The 22,376-nt window shown below is 32.4% G+C and overlaps 1 long non-coding RNA gene across 1 annotated transcript in view; it reads left to right on the top strand.

Annotated features, from left to right (window-relative positions):
- LOC149030782 (uncharacterized) overlaps positions 1 to 17,052 on the top strand; it is a 61,188-nt gene extending 44,136 nt beyond the window's left edge. The window contains exon 2 of the long non-coding RNA XR_016178391.1: positions 14,875 to 17,052. This is a non-coding gene — a long non-coding RNA (uncharacterized LOC149030782). The remainder of the gene's footprint in view (positions 1 to 14,874) is intronic.
- Positions 17,053 to 22,376: the final 5,324 nt, after the last annotated feature.

The following is a 22,376-nucleotide window of genomic DNA, read 5'->3' as shown; positions in this document are numbered from 1 at the left end:
TTTATTATCGGCCCAGTACCGGCATTTATTATCGGCCCAGTACCGGCATTTATTATCGGCCCAGTACCGGCATTTATTATCGGCCCAGTACCGGCATTTATTATCGGCCCAGTACCGGCATTTATTATCGGCCCAGTACCGGCATTTATTATCGGCCCAGTACCGGCATTTATTATCGGCCCAGTACCGGCATTTATTATCGGCCCAGTACCGGCATTTATTATCGGCCCAGTACCGGCATTTATTATCGGCTCAGTACCGGCATTTATTATCGGCCCAGTACCGGCATTTATTATCGGCCCATTACCGGCATTTATTATCGGCTCAGTACCGGCATTTATTATCGGCTCAGTACCGGCATTTATTATCGGCCCAGTACCGGCATTTATTATCGGCCCAGTACCGGCATTTATTATCGGCCCAGTACCGGCATTTATTATCGGCCCAGTACCGGCATTTATTATCGGCCCATTAATGGTAGTTATCATTGGCCGATTAATGGGCCCAGCAATGGGCCACGTATTATTCAAATTATTATCCCATTAACATCATCATAATTTAATAATCTATATATCATCATCTTCAGACAGTTATATATTTCTCTATGTCTGATCCCCCGAAAAATATACCTGACAATCCGAAGGATTATACAGATTACAATAAAAAAAACTGCTTGAATAAACAATGAAAGAGAAAGGGTTTGAACAAGATAAGAGTCGTCCTTGCGCGCCGAACGCTCAGGAAAGCGGTCCGAGGTAGTTACGTTTAGGCACCAAAAATGTAGTTAGAGACATCGGATCTTTTTGAAATTTTAACACAATATTTCTACATATATATACATTCAAATAATGTAAAAAAAAAAAAAATTTTTTTAAATTGCAGAGTAGAAGGTCCCCTTAAGTTAAATATGCATGAAGAAATAATACAATTTTTATTCTATCGTAGATTTTCAAATGGACATTGTGAAAAACAGAGAGTAATAAGTTTTTTAAACATACACACATAAGTGTCGTGAACTATGATAAAGTTTAGTTTCTTTTCTTTTTCATACATCCTTTTTTATTATCGAACAGAGAGAAACAAATTCGTTGAAACAAAGAAGATTAGAATAGACCATTTTTTTCTACACATTTTTTTTTTTTCATTTTCCAAACGTTACTCGAACAAAACTAATCTAATGTAAGAATTAGCTTATAAAAACTGAACTTCGTTTCACCGTGGTGTTTTACCTACACATATTATTTACTTGTATTTATTTATTATTTTATCATTTTGGTCATACTAGTATACGTGTAGGTTGAAATATCTAGCAAAAACGTATAAACGAAATTCTATTATAAAGATAAATCTCATGACGTCCATTCATCACGTTCTCTCTCTCTCTCTCTCTCTCTCTCTCTCTTTCAGTATTTCTATATCTCTTTTCGAGCTTCATTCGTTTCACGATGAATATCATGTATAATTGAGTTTGCAAAATATAATATTAAATAATACTAATAAACGTACGAGAAAATATGCAATTTCATTTGATGCAAGTACGTATTTATGAAAAATCTTGACAAAAGAACAAGAACAAAAAATAAGAATAATTAATGAAAATATTTCACAAACAATTATACATTTTAATTTTTATTTTCAATATTGTCATTGGTATAATATAAAGAAACGAGAGAAGTTAAGAACGAATAGTGATCAAATTGTTTATTAACTATACTTACGTATTATATACATATACTTATTTCTTTACACACATAATTATAGACTTCCTCTCTCTCTCTCTTTTCTCTTTCTCACTTCGCGTGACGAGTAAACACAGTTTAAAATAAACTTGATATTGAAACCACTAAATTCGCTAATATTAACCTATTCGCAGTAGGTATCACGATCATAACTATTTATATACGTTTGCTTTATACGATTAACATATTATTATTGTTACACAACACAACAAGAACATCATGTTGAATGTAACACCGATACTTCTCTCTATTATCTACAATATAAACAAAATAATACACCCTTATATCTATGTATGTGTATACATAAATGTATACATCGAACACGTTATTATTATTATTAATATTAAATATTATTTCATGTCACGGCCCACTCAAATGTACGAATGAACGAACGAACGAACGAACGAACGAACGAATGTACGAACGAACAAACAAACAAACGTTTGGTCCAACATTTATTTCAACTAAATCGTTGAACGTAAAGGCTGTCACTGGCTACCATCGTTAATGGTATTGCGAGCTTTAGTATAGTATTTCTGTAATTTAGCAAGAGACCCGAAGTGCGGTTAAATAATCATGAATAATTGAAATAGCTCTTTTCATTGGGTAGCCGCGAGCGTGTCCCTGCCGTTTCAAAATTTCCACCATTGACTAGGGTCAATTTTATGTTTTATTTACCAAACCCCTTCTCTCCTTTTCTCCCTTGACATCCTCCAACTGCCCATTGCCTTACCTGTTCCACCTTTACAATGCTTACTTCTTCTATGTCTGAAATATTATTATGAATGAGAATATATAGAAAAAAGAATAATACAAATGTGAGATTTAATTAACTTGAGCTTATATTAATCATCATCATTTCTAATATCTATCTTGTTTATAATGTTTAATTATATATATATAGAGTTAATAAAAATATATGATGTATACAAGATAATATGCATATATGGAATGATGGAAACACAACAGTTATACTAAATGTTACAAAATGAAATACATATCTCTTAACGTTTCTCATTTAAAGCAGACCTTTATGCATATTACCAGAAAGGCAAGTATACATTTACTGTTATCATTTACAGTTATCTCTCTCTCTCTCTCTCTCTCTCTCTCTCTCTCTGTGTGTGTGTAATTTTCTGTTGCATCTAATGTCCATAGCTAAGCGTGTGCATGCACGTCATCTGGCCAGTACTTCTGGGGTACCCTTAAGGTACCTCAATACCTAGCTTGTCTTGTTTGTGACGTCAGCATTTCAAGCAACAATTCATCTTATAATTCACATAACAGTTGTTCTCATATATACGTATGTATGTATGTATTGAAGAAAAGTCTATTTCAATGTTGGAAAAATGAAACAAATTTGTCTTCAGCTTTTTCTTGTTTTATTTTTCTTAAAGAAGATAAAAAGAGAGAGAAAGAGAGAGAAATCATGGTGTTTCAGCAACATCGTAGAATATTACGCGGTCGCATCTGGACTTTAGCATAACGCGGATGCGGAAGGGTGTATAATAATGCCAGTAGCAAAGCCTACTCCTCCTACCATCCCTTCCAACCCATCTCTCCTCATCCTCTCTGAATCTTTCGCCCTCGATGCCACCAACAGCTTCCGCGACGAAAACTGGTGTAGATTCTCTATGTACAACAACAATTCCTCTCTTGTTCTATACGGGGTGTATCGAATAAATTTCTATTATTATCTGTTTTATATTTTACTACATATATATATATCTTACGATAAATGATAAAATATATTTTTATTGGATATTGAAATAATTTGTTTTTTGTTTGTTTTGTTTTTAGAAACAACAAGAAGATATCAAGCGAAATAATTCTAATACAAAATTCGTAAATATTTATTTAAAATAATATTCTTTGAAAATGTTTAATCTTAATTTGATATTCTTCGTATTTTTCATTTTTTTTTTTTTTTTTTTCTATTAAACCAGGATTACTTTTGTCAAATTAAATTCACTTTGCATGAAACTTTTTATAGGAGTACCGAGAGATACCCACTCCTCCCACAGTTTCAAATGAAAATGTAAAAATATTATAATTACGTTTAGAAATTTACAAATCTGAATTTGTATCAACCCCTTTACTACCTTCTACTATATTTATTTTGCTTTATATCGTCCTTTTATTTCATTTTTTTTTATTTTTTTATTTTTTTTTATTTTCATCTTTTAGGATAGGATACTTAAAAATTCAGAATTAACAAAAGAAATTTAAAATTAATATGAAATATTAATATCCATTTGTGGAAACGTTGAGTTTTAAAGTGCAGATATGAAGTACGCATTTCCATACATTATCATACCATTATGTATACATAAATATCTACATTTATAGTATTATATTATTATTCATCAGTCGACGAGTAAAGTTCAAATGTTTGACGGGCTTTACGAAACAAACGCGTACGTGGAAGCTGTAGTTTGCTTTACGTAAATGACACTTGGGTTCGTTGCTGTTACTGTGTTTGTATGTATGTACGTAAGTAAGTGAGTGTGTAAAATACATTTATACATGTATATATGTGAACATATATGCAAACGATCGTAAGCGTTAATGAAAGTTGACTGATTGGATGAGCGAATAAGCGCTAATTATGTTCCTTGTTGCGTACGGAACTTAGGTGTTATTGGATAAATAAATTAAATCGGGGGGAGGGGGGTGGCGGCGGCGGGGGGGGGAGGAAGGAGGAGGGTGTAGAAGTTGGAAGGGGTGAGTGAAGGAGGAGGTAAGTTTAAGTTTGTAAGTTCTGTTAACGAGAAAATGTTCTTCCTTTTATATTTCATTTATTTTCTAATTTCCTTTGTGCATAATTAATAAATATCTTATTACTTAAGACTCTTGTTCCAAGGGGTGCGGGGTTTTTCGTCGATTTTCTTCTAAGGAGAAGGAATTGTTAGCGTCGTTCGTGCGTTTACAAGATCGTCTCTCCTCGTGGATACCTTGAAACTTCGGTAAAGCACGTACAGGTAAATACCGTTTGTTTTGTAGTTTGGTGTTAGCTACTGCAAGAAGAACCCCCATCTCTTAAGAACCTCCGGGAGTAAACTCAAACATCTACTTGTTTTATGAGCTCGAAGAAATCGAACCATATATATATATATATGTGTGTGTGTGCGTGTGAGGAAAGTAAAAGAAACAATGAAAACATATATTTCTATCTAAACTTTATTTTCATTCTTCGGTAATTAAATTACACCTTGAAAATGTGAAAAAAGAATTAAAAAAAAAAAAATAAAAATAAAATACAATTTTTATCTTTACCAATAAGATAAAAATTACTTAAGATACTTAATTATATACTAAACGAATATTAATAATATTTGATTACAGATGTAAATACGAAATATTCGTACTCGTTAGAAAATTAAACATCAAATGATTTATTTTACGTTAATTAACAAACGTCTCACATAAATATTGTATGTAAGATTTAAACAGAAGATGTAGAATTTATTCGACCAAGTTAATCCTCGTATCTGTTCATAGAGAAGATAATTCTCAGAACGTTCTCGGAGTTTAGTTTGGATAATCTAACGAATCAATTCTCTTTATGAGAAAATCAACGTATTGGAGAAAGGCAAGTTACTTACTAGAACACCCGGTACACCCGTTTTCCAGCAAATGTATCGAGTAGGTTCTGTTACGGACATAATTTACAACCCTACGAATTCTACCGACTCATGGGACGTTGTATACACTACCTGAATTTTCCTTTCCCTTTTTTTTTCATTCGATCATTTTATTAAAGCTTGTTAAATAACATACACATTGTTTTTGAGAACAAATTTTTATTCGTAATTAACATTCTGATCTTTCCATAAAAGAATAAGAAAAAAAAAAATTAATAATAATAAAATAAAAATTGTAATGACTAATATCAAAGAAAAATAAAATCACTGTTTAAACATTCCATTGGTTTAAATGTAAACGAATAACGAAATGTGACATATGCACATGTGCGAGAATTCAAATGGAAAAATTGATATGCCTTATTGCTCGCGCATTATCTCATTCTTTCTCTTTTTATATTTCTTGCAAAAATTTCATGTCAAACGTAATGATTAACACGTAACACGCATACAAAAATTAATAATATTTGCACGATAAATTTCCCATTAAAAGATAAGAACACCGCTTATCTGTGGGTTTCGTTTCCTTTTTTTTTTTATTTTTTTTTTATAATTTTTTTTAATGTTTGCGATTAAAGAAACGGAAATTTTTCAAATTGATAAATGTAGGTATATAAGAAAGAATATTTAATTAATATTTGTATTCGTTCGATTTCGATCAAATTGTTGTTATAATAAATCAATTGAAATGTAATACAAATTTCGTACGAATTCGATACTGAAAAAAAAATGATGAAAAAAAAAAGAAAATTATATTTAAAAAACGTAGTAATAATAATTAATCTTGCGGATAGTCCAATTTTTCACAATATTTTTCACATCCCTTTTTATTTACTTCCAACCGATGCATCGATAAAAAGAAATCGAACTTAAGAATCCGCATTCGTATAGAAAATTGGTGCCCATTCGGTAGACAGATAATGTTCTTAGCGGCAGATATTTATTCGCTTGTGACATCGATAACGTTATCAATAAACAAATATAATAGTAATCATTATTTCCATATTATTTGATTAATACGTTGATATATGTACATGAAAGATCATCTTAAAAATCCGTCTGACAAATAAATTATTAATATTGATTTAAACACGAGTATTAATTACATAATGATTAAACTTTCTTAAACATTGTAAACGTATACATTACTTAATATATCTAATAATCAAATTACAAATTCAATAATGTAATAATACAATTCTTCCTAAGTTACGTTAAGTTAAATACACGCATTGTATTATACAATAATATCAACAATAATTGCATAAATATAATTTCCTAAGGATAAATCGTTATGTTAATAGTTTAAACATTAACAAATTCGTACGTATATATTTTTCTTTTATTAATATTTCTATAGTAAATTTTACAAAAACAATCGATTCATTATGCAGTTTCAAGGTTAAATTACAACACTTTTGGTAGCATTTATTGTACTTACTGCTATAACATTTTAGCATCTTTCAATAAATATATATATACATATAGAAAAATAAAATGATTAGATTAGAGATGAAAAGTAGATTTGTCGATTAAAATAATCCGTTAATTTGAAACATCAAACCCAGCCCCCTCCCCCCCCAACAAAGATTATGGTGGTTTAACAATATGACTGGTCGATAATAAGTACTGGCATTAAAGCGATGAAAATGAAATTACTAGTAGTAGTAACAGAGGGGTTCATACCCTCGTGAGAATAGTAATTTGCGTGATGGTGGGATAGTGAGAGGGAGAGAGAGTGAAAGAGAAAGAGAGAGAGAGAGAGAGAGAGAGGATACGGACACGCATAGAGATGTTGCCGACACAAACCGTGTAACCGATGTAGCACGATTTATGATGCTGGGTGGAACAAGGTTATGCAGGCCTTGCATGGTATCCATCATTAGTTAGATTCTATCCGTCTATGAAAGGACGTAGTATCGCATGAATTTAAGCAATTCACGTTGGATACGCATTGATACGCGCTAAGGGCTCGGCACGCTAACGTCGAGATTTCATTGGCGTTAGCATTCGAAACTCGTGTGTTCCTATCTATCGATCTTTTCAAATCTATCCTCAGATTTTAAGCCGCAAATCTTCATTTTCTTTTTTTTTCTAAACTTAAGTGTCTATATATATATATATCTTCAATTATTATTTAAAATATATTATTGTTTTATATTAAGGAACATATTTTTTTTTTTTGTAGGTTGTTCATTGTATTATTTAAAATTGATTAAAAGCTTTTAGATGTGAAATGGATTTTATTTAGAATATATTCAATTCATAGTGACATATAGTCATAAGTAATTTGAAAATGTTTCTTTTTTATTTTGTCTAATCATTCATGTAACGCATGTATGATCGATCATCTAAACGAAATTTGAATGTATTTAAATATTATACAAAAACAAAAGAAGAAAATTGGAAGAATATTTTCCATATTGTATTATAGATATCGCAATTTGTTTATAACGTTGCATATTATTTATGTTAAGAAAAGTTCGAAATAAAAAGGTAAAATATTATTTGTCTATTTTTTTCATTATATTTTTTTTTTTACTTTTTTCTTTCTTTAACGAACTATTATTATAATCATGGCATTTTCTTAATAAATTGACACCCTTTATTTTCTTACCTTTTATTTTCCTATATTTTAATACTTTTGTCTTTCTAATTACGTTGCCTTTAGTTCTATACGATGAAGGTGTAATAAGAAGATGATACTGTTAGATCTTTTCCAAACTAGATATTCTTGAATTTCGGTTGACTGTCTCGCGTAAAATTCAATTTAAGTTCTATAAATTGTATTTAAGGTTTTATAATTAATACCAGTTGAAAAGTAGCTTTTTAATTAATTTTCACTCATCGCTAAAACTTCGACGCTTCTCTCTCTCTCTCTCTCTCTCTCTGTCTCTCTCTCTCTCTCTGTCTGTCTTCGTACATTTGTTCTCAAAACCGAAGAATTATAAACTATGCGAACGAGTAACATTTTACTTTATGAATGATGATAATCGGTTGATTATTATAATAATACACCCTTTATATTTCTTCATTTAGAAATTTTCATCGAATAATACGTGGAATAAAAACGTCGATTTATATTAAACAAAATTAATAATCATAATAATATATATATATATATATTCGTGAAATAGTTCACTATGTCTCGAGAATCGAAAAACATAAACATAAATATCGATAAAACATTACTCTACTTGTATTTAATTGATTCATCAAATAGCGTATGAATTTACATTAATTTTAATAATTCAATCGAAATCCTAAAAGCATTAAGAACACGATGACAATTCTCATTCATTCAAGTGATATTCTTTTTCAATATTAATTTGCGATTTGGTTTAAACGAAGTATAATAATAACATGAATAGTATTTAAAATATTAATGATATCTTAAATTGTATTAACTATGATATTACGAGTACAGTACACGATTTTTCAATTAAAATCATTCTCATGAAATCAATCTCTACAATTGAAAGAAAATATATTGAAATAGTAATGAAATCTTCTTAAAGATTTTGCCAAAGAGTATCTGACTAAATTATTCAACGTTATATCTCATAATTAATGAAACGATCAACGTAGATTTAAATTATTATTATTATTATTATTATTATTATTAAAAACTGTTCTTTCGAAATATTTCATAATGACGACGACGAGAGTAATAATATTTAATATCACGTTCCCCGAGATATTCTGAGTCACGAATGATCGATCTACTCTAATAATTACAAAATCAAATAACGTTATAACAGTACGATATTGAATCGTTGATTTTATTTAGGGGGAGGTTGAAGAGGAGGAGGGGGGGGGAGAGGGGAGGGGAGGGTTGGGTGATCATCCATGGTTCTTCTTTGTCGTCATCATTAAAATAATCGTTATTGTTATTGCTATTACTGCCATCTCTAACCGAACGAAAACAATTAAATTAGAAACGTATCCATTTATTAATGATTCTCATTAAATTTATACGACGAAAATAGTGTGAGGGGAGAAAGAGATAGGAAAAGAGAGAGAGAGAAAGAGAGAGAGGGAAAGATAGCATTAGCAAGTTATCTCGATCGAGAATTAGCCAAATTTAATCTCGCACCGACCTGATCGAATTTCCATTAATTTCAAAATCTCATGGCTTACGATGATGATGTTGGAGTGGGTGGGTGTCGGGGGGTCAGGAGGGGGAGTCTAGGGGTTCTACAAATTTAGATATTTTTTTTTTTCGATTTTTTTCTTCTTTATATATATATATATATATATATATGCACAAAATCGAAGTCGTGCAACGTCTTATCCGTCATTCAGTTGGACAGGCAATTCCTTCGTCGTATGTCGCACCACCCGTATGTAAAGATTGTTCACGACCATCAGTCGAATCCACACACTCACCCATAGAACCAACTCATCCAACCAAGCCCCATCCGCCTTCAGTCGAAAGGAAAATCCGATGAGGTTGGAACGATGGATCGTTGCTTCTTCTTTTTTTTTCTTTTTCTTGCCTTTACACTACTTCCCTCACCCTCCCTCAGCCCCATTGACGCTTTCATCCCGGATACCAGTCGAGTAAGAAACCATCGGCAAATTCTGTCATTGAAAAATCGTTAGGAGAGTAGTGGAAAGGGGGTGTTTTTCGTTACGTCTCGGATTCGTATTTCTAAACGTAACAATTTTTAAATCGTTCTCTCTCTCTCTCTTTCTCTCTCTTTTTTTTATTTTTTTTTTCATCTTTGTTTTTTTTCATCGTAAATTCCATTTTCTCAAAGACTCGACAATGCCTAAAGTAAACGGTTCATTCAGTTTTTTTTTTCTTTTGGATTTTCAAGAAGAAACCCCTTTTACAGATGCACCTGCACCTAAACGTACAGACACACGCACACACACACACATGTATATATAGGAATATAGGGATTATCTCGTATTTACAGTTCCATCCATGAGTTCATGCTCTCGTCTACGCTACCCTCGAGCGTTTATACGGTAGCAGCGTTTATTATTGTTTTCCGTCGTATTTATCTAAGCATACGGTGATCGAAACAAGCGAGTAGAATGAGAATGTCTATAGTCAACTAGAATAAGTTCCATGGAATGTCAGTTCCATATATGTATGTATATATATGCATGTGTGTGTGTGTGTGTGTGTGCATGCGTCACATAAATGCGTCATCGTTTATCGTTCACATCTGCGTATAATAAAATTTTATCGAGACATTTATCGTTTTCTACTGTGCTAGCATTAAATTTCACAGGAGAGAAAAAGGGTGTAGAAGTGGTGATATTAGGTAAGAAGGGGGTGGAGGGAAATCGAAAAATCTCGAAGAAATCGATCACGACTATTTCATAGAAATGAAATAGTATGATACATGTGTGAGAAAGTTTTCGTTTTATCGATATGTACAAATACATATACGCTGTTGCATTTTACCTTCATACATTTTACGCATTTACGTTTTCAATAAACTACGTACTATGATGGTAAATCGTAAAAATCTACTACGTTATTTTATAAAACGTCGAAATAAGATTGATCTTTCCATTCATAAAAATCTTTTCTAAAAGTATTTTTTTTCTTATTATTCTAGTTTTTATAAAATGGATAAATACCTTTACTACGTTAAATCATTCATCTTTCTTTAAATGTTCTTTTAGTTTGACTTTGTACATTCGATGCTATATAAATACGTTGAATTTATTTCTAATTGAATAAAGAAATAATAACGATACTACGAATAGGAGAATAATTACGTAAAAAACGAATAATAATAAAAGAAGAAGGGAATTAAGAAAGAGAGAGAGAGAGAGAGAGAGAGAGAGAGAGAGAGAGTGCAAAGAAAATTTGTTGGAAAATTTAAAAGATTAGAAGAAAACGCGTATGTGATAAATGTACCCATACCCCCTTAGCTGAATATTTCCCTACCCTTTCACTGATAATACCCCCACCTCTTGAATTATTCTTTACCCACCCCTTTCACTGACCAATTCTCTTCACTGACCCATATAATTCCTATAGATGTATATATGTTTGTCTCTTTCTCTTTTTAGTACCTTAACCGTTTCATCGTTTCGTTACCGTTACATGCATTTTCGTTCATTTTTTTTCAAATCAGCCCCATTCTAAAGAAGTTTTCACTTCAACAAGAGAAAGGGTATCAACCTGAATTCGATTCAAATCCTTACGTTTAGTCGTACATGCGTATTCCGTATCATCATACACGTTGACTATTCTTGTTTTACCGAGTTCGATCCTTTCTATCTAGCATCCATGACGTCACACAGTTCTCCTTACCCCCTATCAACTCCCCCCACTATCGTCATTAGTTCCTTTCCTCTTGTTCGTTGAAAATAGAAAGAATCGTGAGTCTGGTAGCAGTAGCAGAAGCAGCAGCAGCAGCAGCTAGAAGTAGCAGGGATAGAGGTCGATACACCCCTCTCCACGTAGCATTTTCCTCGACGAAGAGGACAACGAAGAGAATGAAGAGGAAGACGAGGAAGGGGTTGGTTGTGGGAGATGGTCGGAGGGGGATAGTTAGAAGGACTGCGAGAGAAAGAGAGAGAGAGAGAGAGAGAGAGATCCTGCGCGCGGCCACTGCGCTCACTAATACATAGAAACGATTGCAAGGCAAACGCAACACGCACACGCAAGCGCCGTATGCTATGACGTCACAAGGGCGGGGTCCTCTTTGGTGGTAGCTTTGGACTTCGACGACGACTACGATCGTAGTGGTGGTGGTGGTAGTGGTGATGGTGAGAAGGGGTGTGCAACACGTGGAAAGAGGTCGCGTTGCGTTGGTAGTACTCTCTCTCTCTCCTCGCAAGGTTTCCCCCTAGCTGGCAAAACTATCTTTTTCTTCTTGCCTTACACACATATAGCTATATATATATATACGTCACTACGCACTCTTCTGTACCACTAATATTATCACATTCATACGAAATGGAACTCTATATATTATACACATATTTTCTTTTAACTACTACATCGTACGGAAATTTATTTCTATTGGTCCGTAGAGTGACGTAATTCTAACCTATATATATATATAGATATCTATAATTTATAAGTTTTAATCTATATGTGTCACGTAAAATATAGAACATACATTATAAAAGAATATAATTCTATTTTTCTATTATTATCTTTTTTCTTGTTTCTTTTCTTTACTTTTACGAGACTTTATTTATTTATTTCTTGTTTTCTTCCTTCTTTTCTTCCATCACGAAGGTGGAAAAAACAACCATTGTAACATTATTTCTATCTATATCTCTTATACCGTTTGTAACTATAAAAAGTAGGTCAGACGACGAGCCGACCCTTCTTTCCTTCCTACCTTCCTTCCTTCTTACATGCCCTTCAGTACCACTAACTTTCTGTATTCACTACTTTTCGGAAAAAACCTCACTACTTTTCGGAAAAACCTCACTACTTTTCGGAAAAAACCTCACTACTTTTAGAGTGAGACCGAGAATAGGAAAAACTATATAGCTATATTTCGTCTCATTCTCTCGCTGGCTTAATCCTATATGTTTGTCTCTTTTTCTTTCATTATTTAGTATAGCAGCCGTTTCATAGCTCCGTTTCATAGCTCCGTTTCCTGACCGACCGCGTTTATTTACTTTTCAGATCACTCCTGTTCTAAAGAAGTTTTCACTTCAAAAAACTCGTAACCATAATACCATCTGAGAGTATGTAACTGAATATTTACTACAAAACACGTGGCAACTCTCTCCCGATCTATCGATCGATCGATCGATTTAAGCTCATTGCGTTACGCGTGTATCCCCAAATTGTGTTGAATTCGATTTTGCTCGAGTAGAGAAGAGCCCCAGCCTCCTCTTTCTCTTTTCTGCCCTTTCCCACCCCTTTCCGAACGTTGTACCCGAGGTTTACGAGCACGGGATGGGGTAGGGGCGGGAAACAATGTGGGACAACTTGTTTCCTGGAATAATTGGTTTGATGTGCGAGAATGATGTGATTATAAAATGAAGAAAACAATTTATTCGAAAGTATATAGTATAATATATATAATTTGTCAAGTGACTAAGGGTTAAATTTCTCTCTCTCTCTCTCTCTCTCCCCATTGTTTGCAATTTCATTTTACCGAATACCCCTCTCTCTCCTTCTCCCACCTTGGAATATTTATAATCTTTAAATCCTAGTAACGTGTATATGGTAAAGAAATTCTACAGAATAGTATTAGTAGTAGTAGTAGTAGTAGTAGTAGTAGTAGTAGTAGTAGTAGTAGTAGTAGTAGTAGTAGTAGTAGTAATAGTAGTAGTAGTAGTAGATGATAGTACGATATTTGGTCCAGTGAGATAGAAACAATGGCGACTGTACAATGGTAAATGGTGTCTATTAACTCCGTCTACTCAGTACGTATTCATGCTGCAACGAGAATCTAGGTATATATATATGTGTATGTGTGTATAATATACACACTCTACTTAGAAATGTATACGTTGTATTCATTTATTATGAATAAGAGATACTCGTGGAAAAAGATCTTTTTTATTTAAATTCTTTTCGAAATGAATAATAGTCAGCAGTTTGTGAAGGAAAAGTGGAAGAATATGGGTCGTCGATCTAACGGAATGGTTGAGAAATGATCGAATAGGATACAAGGGAGAGGTCTCCTTCGTACTGTGATCGATATTTCGGTCCTTCCAATTATCGGTTTCCCAATAATCGGTCCTCAACTTAATGAATGCCTCGTACGATCAACGTATTAACAGACGAAAGAGGAAGTTGGGGAGAGGGGAGAGGAAAGGTTCAGGATCGAGGAGAAGCCACCATTCGATCGTGTTGGTTAGAACAAAGCTTTCAGATAGATACCGATATCCGATCTCCTTCGAGGTATAACACCCACCCACCTACCTATCTCTGTCTGTCCCTCTCTTCTATATATATATATATATATATATATATATATATATATATATATATATATATATACATGTATATTACGTATGTATTTTCGTGTCAGAGAAGGAAATGTTCATCGTCATTCACGTTCCACTTTCATCCTTCTCATCGATTTACGAATTGTGGAAATGGGGTGGAAATGGAGGGGGCTGGTGGTGATGGTGAGACACGAGAAAGTAACCAGAAGGTGGTAGATCGTCATTGCAATTACCGAGTAGAACTTTAATTCTTGAAGTTAAAGAGGATCAAAGGATTTATTATTATACAGTTAGTTTACGAGCGTTAGAAATACCGTTCGTCCTTTATTCATAATCAGCTTTCACTATTTATACTCATGAAAGTATTGTAATTATCATCTTATTGGTTATTATTAAAGATTAATATTCATAGATCGATAGAATATAATCGAGTAGTTTAAGAGTATGAAATTTAATTGTTATTACAATATCAATGTCATTTTATCGATATATAAAATAATCGAATAGGAATTGTTTGACAAATGTTTATTGAAAAATGTTATATTCAAAATAACACATAAAGATAAGGAAAAATATATATATCTTTTCTTTTACAGATCCTATGAAAAAGTTAGCGATCATGGAAGATGAAATAACGCATAAGTCGACGAGAGAAAAGAGTACTATTTTAGATTTTTCTATCTTATTTATCACGATCGTTGAGATAACCAACGTGGCGTTGAACAATTTAATCAAAAATTGCCGAGTCTTTTATCTACTTTGCCAACACGTTTTTTGGCATTTTTCCCTTTTTCAAGCTTCATATATTTCAACCCTATTGCTTTTGAACGCCGAAAGATCTCCCCCTTTTAGTCAGCCACCAACCACCCACCTTACCCCATTCCATCTCTTTCCTTCTTCTACTACTTTCCATGCGCTTTTTCTCCTTGCGTGCGATTTATGGTGGCGAGAAATAAGAAGAAGAAGAAAGAAAGAAGAAAAATAAAAAGCTCCAGCTAAAAAGACTTTTCTTCGGAAAAACTTAGTGGAAACGATGCATGCGACGTGTATATGCAAGGGGAAAACGGGAACAAAAGAACAACGGCACGACAGGTTGACAGGGGTAGAAAAGCCAGGACACCACGTAGGTTACTTGTGCATACAGGATATACACGTACACACTTACATACATATATTCATACCTATGTAATACATAAAGAGAGAAAGAGACAGAGAGAGAGAGAGAGAGAGAGAGAGAGAGAGAGAGGGAGTAGTACGCACTTTTATAAGGAGATTTGTGCGAGTACGCGAAACTTTTACGGCCGCGTACCGCGAAGGGGTTTTTTTCTCTTTTTTTTTTTTTTTTTTACTTTTTTCTTTATACTTTAATACATTTTTTTTCATAATTCATTGCACTCGTTTTAACTCGACTTTTCCCTCGTTTGTTTCTCGAATAGAAAACTAACCTTCCCCTTCTCCTTTACCCACCTATTACACGTACTCTCTTTATTTTCAAACATTTACGACGAACCTAAACCTGTTTCGTTTGATTTACGTTCATGGATAAAAACAGTCCGGGGGAAAAATAAAAAAAAAAAAAAAAAAAAACTATAAAAAAAAGTAACAATAAAGAAAAGAAGAAATCATGGAAAAAGTTTCGATTTAGATCTGTTCATACATCGAACTCTGACAAAGAAGGTCGACGTATTAAAAAAGAAGTGACCTATGAAAAGGTATAATCGGAAATGTCCGAAACAGAGAGAACGAAAAATTCCACGTTTGTACTCGAGTAATCAAAAAAGGTGGGGGATAAGGGTGCGATGGGATAGCAACGGTGGAATTGTATGAAGTGGAAGGGAGAAGGAAGAACTGAAGTTGTAAATAAAAGAAAAGTAAGAGCCACTTTTCTTCTGGTTGCTCAGAGAAATAGACGCGAGTTTTATATCGGTATCTCGACTTTACTTTACTTCACTTTACTTTACTCATTCTCACTTTTATAGCCCTTAACCAAGTATTTTGTGGCCCTAGATGTTTTAAACGGGTTGTTGCTGTTGTTGCTGGAGAATCTTAAACGAACCGGTAAAGTTATCGGTATTGTTAATGTACCTTTAATTTTTCTATAAGATCTATAAGAAAAACAAATCAAAAAAGCAACATTAATATTTAAAAATAACAAAATATTAGATCTGTAATTCAAATTTTGTAAGATTCTATTTTTTTACACCAACCATCTCCTCCTTTACACCTCAACTCAAAGAAAATCGTAGAAAATCCTTGGATTACGTGACAATTATTAAATGATACGATGATTGTCAGAAGATCGATCGTGAAATTTGTCAAAAACCCTTTAATATGTTAATAGTTAAATAATGTTTATGCTTATCTAATAATTCGCCTAGTTTTTTAATTGATAATAGAATCTCGTATCGTATCTCTCAAGTGTTCATCATCGGAAGATCAGATTTATTATCTTTTCTTTTTCTTTTTTTTTTTTATTCATTTTATAATCATTAAAAAAGTTTACCCAAGAGAGAAAAGTTTAAGAATATTATATCCCGTGACCTATATTGAATTCGACACATTGCCTTGGTGTTATAATCCGATCGATATTTAACACTGTGCTGTGCGATGCGATTTGGTAATTTAAAATCGTTTAAAAAATATTCGACTTGTTTTCGTTTCATTTGAAAATAAAAAAAAAAAGATTGGATTCGAAAGTGGTTTGTAAAAAAAAAAAAAAAAATCTTTTTTCGAGAATATATCTCGATCGGAAAATAAACCGAGTAAACATCGATTTTAAAGTGTTGATTTCATTTCAAGATTTTCAAGTCAGATCGTTTGATTATTGTTAATGTTTCAACGAGTATGCTTTTTTTTTTCCCCCCAAGAGAGATGAAAAAGAGAGAAAGAGAGAATGAGAGAGAGAATTAACGATATCGCATAGCAAGCGTACGATCGAGCATGGAAAATTTTCAACGTTCATTAAAATCAAAGCGGTAAAGAGACACACATGCGTTTCGAATAATTTATATTCGCTCGAATTTCGTATACCATTCCTCCAACCCCCTTTTTCAACTGTTCAATGGCCGTATAAAATATTTTTTTTTAAAGAGTATCAGCTAGATAAAACGTATATGTACATGTATATGAATATTTTATATTATAATAGGTTGCATGATATATAATTTAGATATATATATATATATATACACTGATAAAAACGTGTTACATAACTAATGCGTAAAGATAAACAATTTTGTTTTACATATAATAAAAATAATTATTGCTATTAGAACAAATATTACGATTAAATAACATTTGTGATATGGGTTAGATTAAAATCATATAAATACGAAAAATATATTCTATTATTTTCAATCGTTTAATTTTTAACCATTTATTTTTGTTTCATTTTAAAAATGCGTCGAAAGTTGCTTGGAAAATTGGAATACAAATTGATCACAATCGAGACACCCACCGATTTAAATCATTTAATTTAATTCCCTTTAATTGCCGATTGATTCAACATCTTCGAATCAAATTTTACTAACATAAGATATAAAATGAAATATATTTATATTAACACATATCTCAATAACACCTATGTCTAATACAAAATACTCGTCACGCTTAATATACACATTATTCTAGTCTATTAACCCTTTCGTTATTACGGATCACTATAGTGGCTCTCCATAAAATACCGCGTATTTTACATACGACGAACATATGTAGTTATAGCACGTCAAATATCCTACTCTGGACGTGTAATTTTAGTGTTTCGTTTCTTTTGATTAAAAATCGTTAATATTAACAACAAAATTACTTGAAAATAAAGTGCAATTTCGGGCGGAAAATACGCCCGTAGCGAGAAGGTTAATACAATATTACTGTTAACATGATCAAATATATATAAATAATCGTACATTACAATTATATATACATTTTCTTATTATACATAGAAAATAATGTTAATGCAACTGGTTTTCTTAATAATATCTTACTATTTATCTATCTATCTATCTATCTATCTATCTATCTCTCTTTATCAAACATTTCTAAGGAGAATAGTAAAGTCGATTAATTTGTAAGCCCTAATGGTTATCTCACTCATGATCGGCCATGAACGATGTCGTAGTTGTAACAGAATTCGAATACGTTTGAAACAGATCTAACGAATGTGTGTGTGTGTGTGTGTGTGTCCGTGTGTATGAGAGAGATAGATAGATAGAGAAAGTGGGGATTCGCAAAGGACATTGGAGATTGTGTGTGAGAGGTAAAGGGTTGAGTAAAAGGGGGGGGGTTTGGTAGGGTAGGGAGGATGTTCCCGTATCTTGTCGTAAGGACAGAACCGAAAGGAAGGAGTTTGTAACTAGTTTCTACGTCAGACCATAGTGCATGTCCTCCAGGACGAGGAACAATGCCGATACACGTACACATACATCTTCTACCACCAATACATGTCTTCTATCTCTGTCTCGTGAAGAGAGAGAGAGAGAGAGAGGCCTGCATGTTCGGACCGCGGAGTTTACGACGATATCCTCAAGTTAACCGAAGTAAAGTTTTACAACAATGGGAAAAGGGACAAGGAGTATCTTTTGGATGACGAGGGAGAGAAGAGAGGATAGGAAATACTATATGGTGAAAGTGGTGTTTGAAAGAAAGTAGTAGTAGTAGTAGTAGTAAAGGAAAGGATAAGTGATAAGTTAAGTATCGACTATTTGATGCTAGCAAATGTTGTTGTGTTGTTGACACGATGATTAATTTTTTAGTTTTTTTTTTTTAGTTTTTGTTACACGGTTATAGTTGTACTTCGAAAAAAATTATAAGAAGAGGATGGATATATGTATAAGATAATTTTGGATGAAGGATTTAACATTTAACATATGAAAGATAAAAGTGTATTTTAAATCGTTAACGTAGACATTTGATAATATTTTTGAAAATCAAATTTAAAAATAAAGATATGAAAATATTCTAATTAAAAAAAAAAAAAATACACAAAATAATAGGCGCAAATTTTAATAATATAATTATGAATTACAAATGATACGAGAAATGATTTTAAATATTAATTTTATTGAAGATGTTATTTTTGTTTAAAAAATTGTCAGATGATAATTTATGAAAAACAGATGGAAGAAAAAACTCTTTCGATCTGTCGAAAGGAAAGAAATATGAAAGATTTAAAATAAAAGTAGAAGAAGAAGAAGAAGAAGAAGAAGAAGAAGAAGAAGAAGAAGAAAAGGTAGTCATGTATATATAACTCGTTTCGAAAAGTGAAACTTCCTCGAGCAGAATCAACGATTCGGATTCTCTAGATAACTTTGAACGATCTTATTCTCGTGCATCGTGCCGACAACGAACTCGTCTATTTCCGAACTCTGTTCGGGGATATCTTCGCTAAGGAAAATGACGCCTGGTAAGTAGAACATTCGTGAGAGAGTTAGGTTTGAGGGTGAAATGCTAAGAGTTTCTTGATAAGTAAAAAGTTTTGGTGACTTTCGACTTTTCTCCCGTCATTTCTTTTTTTCCCCCTCTTTCTATTTTACTCTTTTTATTCTCATTTTTTTCTCGAATAAGAAAAGAAAAAAATAAATTATACACGTTAAGTTACTTTGATAGACATTTAATAAACGAAACGGCAAATAAGCAAACAAATAAACAAACTAACAAGTATACAACAGGTGGACAGACAGGTAGACGACACACAAATTGAGTTAACTTCGAAACGACTAACAAAACGTGATATTTAGTATTGGAAAAGTGGCGAAATGTTTTACGAATCAGTTTACATGATAATGTTGAAAAAAAAAAAAAAAAAAGAAAAAAACATTAATAACTCGTACAAAATTGCAAATAATAAATAATAAAGGACGATGTTAAGATTCGCGTAATAAATATATGAAAAAGAAAAAAAAAAGACAATTTCAAATTGGATTACATAAATTCGAAATAATTTGAGATGCAATAGTAGTGTTCGGTGCAGCGTGAAAATTGAAAAATTTCCTTTTTGTTCAACTTTAAGATGATTCAAAATTTTTATCATTTCACTGAGATATGTAAAACGTAATGATGTTGGTAGTGATGGTCGAATAAGAATTAAGAGTTTCAGTAAGAAAAAGCGGATATAATGTTTTACGAAATGAGATTCTTTTTAGATATGTTGAAATTGCAAGTATGAAATAATACAAAGAGGGAATGCCAGAGATGACATACTTTTTTATTGCTCACTTTGAGAGTAAGCTAAAAATTGCTATGTCTTATGTAAGAAAACACAATGGTAGCGGTTGATGGTGGTGGTGATAGTGGTGATGGTGGTAGTGGTAATGATGGAGGTTTAGTGTTGGAAGGGAATGTCTTTCAGTCCCATCGGATTCCATTATTTCATTCTGATGTTCTCGAGCGGGTCGGTGCAACCTGACGAATGAAATACCAGACCGAGAAAAATGAATAATGGCGTTTCCAACAAGATAAGAAGCCAGTCGAAGTGGATAATTCGTTTTTCGCGCCGTTTCTTCCCTTTTTCCTATTCTTTTTACTTTTCGCAATAATATCGTTTTGAGCGATAACAACAATTAATTTGATTAATACTCTTATTACTCATTTGGATTAATCAAGAAACGAATAAATGAAGAATAGTCGTCTCACGAAAATCGAACGAATGAACGAGTGAATAAATTAGAGTGATATAAGTGAACAAGAAGAGATGAAGCTTTCTCTTTCGATTTTCTACTTGAAATTTCGATGTTCATTGGAAGAGGCTTTGTACGAGAAGGTTTCATCGCTAATACAATACAAATAGTATAACTAATTCGACGAATAAAGCAGGATTCGGTTTCTCAACGACTATTAGTAGTAGCGTAAGTTTCTCATTTTAATCCTTACTCATTTGTGTTAAGAGATGAGCGTAACAAAACTTTCCTATCATCATCATCATCATCATCATCATCATCATCATCGTTGTTACCTCTATCCGCTTTATTAGTTCTGACATAGTGTATTATTATCTCAAAATATATTACTATCGTTGAAATAAGAGTAGGGGGATAGAAGAGTATAATTATATTAAATAGTTACGAACAAATAACAAAATTAAAAAATAATTAATGTCTCACGAAGAATCAATTCTTTTTATATCTTCAATATAAATATTTTCCCATGACCATAAACTATGCTTCGAGTGTGCTTGCTCGTAACAGAAAAAATACTTAGGTTAAAGAAAAAAAAAAAAAAGAAAAATATACGGATATCATGATGAGTAATAACGTAACCGTATAAGCATGCGTATCATCAAAACGATTGGTTCGTGATATAACGGCTCGCAAGTATCACGATGAATCTTCCTTTCCTCTATCTAATAGCCGTACAAGATTTATGTGGGAATCTTCGCGATATGGTTACCGGCAATAAAGATAACCGAGTGAAGCGAAGTAACAACCATGGTGTGTTACCAGATGTCGGATGTTCCACGCTATTATTACAATGAGAAATTGGTACTGACCTACTCCATGATACATTATATATTTTTCATATGACGTCAATTATTAAAAGTAGAGTTATGCTATTACATTGATAAGTAGTAGTATATATATATATATACTAGGTCAAGTAATTATGAATTTAAATTTGTAAATGAACAATGATATATTGATAACGATTCGTATGTAACTTTTATCCATGAAACTGTCGAGTAAATTCATAATGCAATTCGTATAAATTAAAATGATAATACTTAATTGAACAAATATCGTTTTAATTTAAACTATTTCAATCAAGTTATGAATCGTGTTTGTTTGGGTTAAAAAAAGCTTTAAAGATCGCATGAATAATTTTATAAGCATATGAAAAGACGACAAGAACCCATCATCCATCCATCCATCACAATAGATTAGTCTTTCCTATCGTAGAACGTTGATGATCAAATAATAATAAGTTTCGGATTATTGAAAGGGATCCTTGAAACTATATATACCTATAATTATTAAAGTGGTTTAAGTTGGTCAAAATTAAAAACACAACGCAACATTATTTTAAAACTAAATTAATTTAATATAATTCTCACGATATTGTACAAAAGTTAATCGTTTAGATTGCATTAGTTATTTCAATATTATAT

Source organism: Polistes dominula, unplaced genomic scaffold, assembly GCF_049000335.1.
Source record: "Polistes dominula isolate Pdom_NZ unplaced genomic scaffold, Pdom_raw_medaka contig_24, whole genome shotgun sequence".
Taxonomy (NCBI): Eukaryota; Metazoa; Arthropoda; class Insecta; order Hymenoptera; family Vespidae; genus Polistes; species Polistes dominula.
This window is presented reverse-complemented; position numbering and strand designations above follow the sequence as displayed.